Source organism: Chenopodium quinoa, unplaced genomic scaffold, assembly GCF_001683475.1.
Source record: "Chenopodium quinoa cultivar QQ74 unplaced genomic scaffold, ASM168347v1, whole genome shotgun sequence".
NCBI lineage: Eukaryota > Viridiplantae > Streptophyta > Magnoliopsida > Caryophyllales > Amaranthaceae > Chenopodium > Chenopodium quinoa.
In genome coordinates, this window is record NW_018742864.1 from 213834 (window position 1) to 218139 (window position 4306).

The window sequence follows — 4306 nt, forward strand, 5'->3', positions numbered from 1 at the left end:
TTATTTTGTTAAATTAGGAATGACAAAATTTCATAGCACGCATATACTTTAAATAGTGACGTGGTGATAGCTTGCTAATTTGTATGATCATAGAGTGGTTTTTAACATTGAATATATGAGGAATTGATGCCTTAGTTCATTATTCACTCTATTTTTATGCATTTTTGTGTATTACGTGCTTCATGGGGTTGTTATTGTTTTTGATGACATTTTAGGTCCAAATAATGCACTACAAAGCACCTTGGGATGTATGCAAGGAACTTTAATCAATGAGGAAAAGAAGCGAAGCAAAAATGAAGAATAGAGAAGCAAGATCAAAGAAAGAAGGGAAAACAAGGCCAAGAAATACCCTGCACGGCCGTGCTAACTCTTGTTGTCCGTGTAGAGGTGTTCTTGAATGCAGGTTGGTTATGCCCCAGATGTGCACGTCCGTGCATGATGCCTAGGTTAGAATCAAGAACTACTGATTCTGTTCTCCCCATCCAGCATGGCCGTGCAGACTCGGCACGTCCGTGCAGTATTTCTATACGTCCATGCAAGCTACTTAGGCGGCATGCCTGTGCTTACCCTGGTACGTCCGTGTAAGATTGCAGTCGAGCCGATTCTTGTTTTCTCTGAATTTTGGGTTTGGTGATGATTTTTATGATGTTTGATTATAAGTATAATGTAAGTAAATTTTCAAATTTGATTTTGAATCAAAAAGCCCCAAGTTGAAAACCTTAGCTTTCTAAATTATTGCATATTGATTGTGGGTGGTTTAAATTATTTAAATATGTGTTTTAAAACATATTTACAACAAGTTTTGATGATTTAATAAAGCTGAAAATTTTGTTAGTAAGCCATAATTAACAATTTGTTTGGATAAAGAAAGGGGAAGGAAAAGAAGGGGAGGGAGGAGAAGAGGAGGGGAGGGAAAGGAAGGGGAGGGAAGAATGGTGAGTTTTCCTTCCAAATCTCTCCATTGTTGGAGGGATAAATTTTCTACAATTTAATCATTCCATTTCTCTCCCCTCCAATTCCCTCCCTTCCTTATTTGCTATCCAAATGAAAGATACTCCATCTCTCTATTTCTCTTCCCTTCCTTTCCCTCCATTTCCTTCAATCCAAACACACCGTAAGTGTCTTGAAGGAATTTTGACTACCCATTCATTAGGATTAAAGTAAGGGTTTTAAAATTAAATTTTAACTTGTTTTAAATAATTTATGAGTGAATTAAGGAGTGTATATAGTGTTGGAAATTTGTGTAGAGTAGATATTAATGCCTCTTTTTAATTTTGGATTATAGGAGATTTCCAAGTGAGTGATTTTGTGTAGTCGTGGAGAATTTGAGATCGTATTCAAGATACGTTCGCGTACTTGGTATTTATTTGAGAATGTAGGAACATACTAGACTTTGAATAATTAATTCCAAGTAGCATCATGATAGGATTTGATTGGAATTTGTTATTTCGTTGATGTGGGTGATTGAATTATGAAGCATGGATTATTTGTGATGGATAAGTGATTGGAAATAATTATATTGGCATGTTAAATATGAACCACGCTTTTATTATTGGTGTGATAGGAAACATGTTTAATTAAACTAAATGTTTATTTTTGTTTGGAATATTAAAAGGGAATTTTATTATGGTTCATATAATTTTTATTGATGCTTTAAGCATTAGAATTGAGCTATTAAGTGACTTAGTAGACATGGATAAATTATATTACGGCGCCCATGTGCACTTAAGGTGTTTCTAACACCGAGGGATAGGATTTGCGGCGCATTATGCGTTTAAGGTGTCTTTAACACCGAGGTGGATTATAAAGGATTCAACATTTAAAGTTATGTGGTCACTAATTATTCAAGAATTGATTTGGTATGATTGATTGCTTGTATAATTATAATGTTTGGCTGTGTTATGATTTGAGAGTCATCACCAAGTTGAATAATATGTAAAACAACGTAAAGTGAAAGAGATTACACACCAAAACTCTTGGAACGTATATACCTTGAGTATAAACATATGGGGATGTTATGGGGTTTTATATTTAACCATAACTTCTACTGGGAGTATAGGACGCTATATTTTCCTTTTATTATTATTATGTGCAGGATGTCCGTCACTTCATGTGACAGTTGCCTACCCGGTTATATTTCCGGTGTAGTTTACCTCAATTTATTTTGGGCAGGGATTTGGTTGGAAACCCGTTCAATGCGTAATCAAATTTAAATGAAAATTGTTATTTGTGTAGTTATTTGTTGAGTGTCTCAAATGCTTGTTACAGGTGCAATTAGGTAAGTTGTGTGATTGATAGGATGAAAGCATGTTATTACGTTTATGTACTTCATCTTTGCTGATGGTATGTTTGTATGTTTGTTTGGCCTTGTCTTTACCTTGGCCCTACGACGACCCATTTCTAATGGAGAGTAGTGGGGACAAGTAGAGAGAAGCTTTTCAGGTGATGAAGCATATTCATGATGGGCATGAGTGAAGAGCGAATCATGCTTAATTTCCATAAGATTATGATGTGGTTTATTGCTTTAATTATTATTATATATTATGCTTGTGAGACTAACGCAAAGATTTTTAAGTATTTGTTTGATTTTGATAAGGGTCTACAATGGTTCCAAGTTGTAGGTTGATTACGTATGACTTTGGTTTTACTTTACTTTCGTTTAGTTTTACTTTTAAGTTGAGTTGTTTTGAAAGGTTTTGAAAAGAGTCTTCCACTGTGTGTCTTTGATATTTGCCTTAGCCATTTTCACGTTAGCGGTAATGTCTTAGATTTTTCTAATTCGTATTTTAAAAGAGCAAAACATGTATTTTAAAGGGAAGGAATCTATAGGGTGTTACATCAGGGATTGCCAGCCCTAATGGGAAGTGGTCCTTTTTGGTGGATGTGTTTAGCCTACGATAGTCTATACACATCCTCCAACCGGTTATAATTCTAAAAGGGATGAGCTCACTTTTTCTATTTTTATCACCATCATCCCTCCCTTTTTAGGGACTACTTGCACTAGTGCCACCCACCTTCTATTAAAAATAAGATAACTGATACCGGCGACAAGTAGTTTAACAACTTCCTTCTTAACCACTTCAAGCATTGGAGGATTAAGCTTTCTTTGTATTTTAATTGTGGCTTAGCATCATCCTCCAATGATATTTGATGCATGCAAAGCGTTGCACTTATACCTTTCAAATCATCAATTTTATATCCCAAAGTTTGCGATGCATCCTCAAGACATTTAAAAATTTTGAGGTTTGAACCTCATCCGAAGATGCATTAACAATGACCAAAAAAGTCGAAAATGGACCAAGAAACTCATACCTTAAGTTGGATGGTAGAGGTTTTATTTAGCTCTACACTTGGACATTCCTCGCCATTGTCATCATGAGCTCTTTTTTTTACTTCTTCTTCTCCAATAACAAGCTTTGCTTCTTCCTTGTCCATGGTAGTGCAGTCAAGAATATCCTTAATTGCCTCTATTTCCATGTCTTCATTACAAAACCTATCTTTGCTTTCAAGTTCAAACTCAAGAGAATCATTCGTATTATGCAAACGCCATTGTATGCATTCATGAATAACAATTTCAACAATATAAATCCTCATACAATCATCCATGTTGGAAGGACATTTCATAACTTGGTTCAATTTAAATTCCACTTTCTCTTTTCCAACAAGCAAAGACAATTTTCCTTCTTTCACATCAATTATTGCCCCTCCGTAGCTAAGAAAGGACTACCTATAATTATGGGGACATTCAAGTCTTCATCCATGTCAAGCACAATAAAATCCATCGGAATGTAAAGTTTACCCACCTTAAGGGCGACATCTTCTAATAATTTTCCCAAAGACATCTTAACTGAACGATTAGATAATTGAAGGGAAATGTTAGTGGGTTTTAACTCTCCTAGGCCAAGTCTTTTGCACATAGATAGGGGCATCAAGCTTATGCTAGCTAGCACATAGATCACACAAAGCACGATCAATCACCATTTCACCAATATCACATGGAATAGAAAAACTATCGGGATCTTTAAGCTTAGTGGGCAACTTATTATGAATAATTGCACTAAAATTTTCCGGCATATAAATCGTTTCCGCAAAGCCAACTTCTCTTTTATCACTCAAGATGTCTTTGTGAAATTTAGCATAAGTTGGCATTTGTTTTATAGCATCGGTGAATGGAATGTTAACATAAAGTTTTCTCATGACTTCTAAAAATTTAGCAAATTGTTCATCAAGAGCTTTGCCACATGTAGTGAGATTTCACTCTCTTTTTTTTTTTCTTTTTCAAATTCTTTCTCATTGTTTTTCTCTT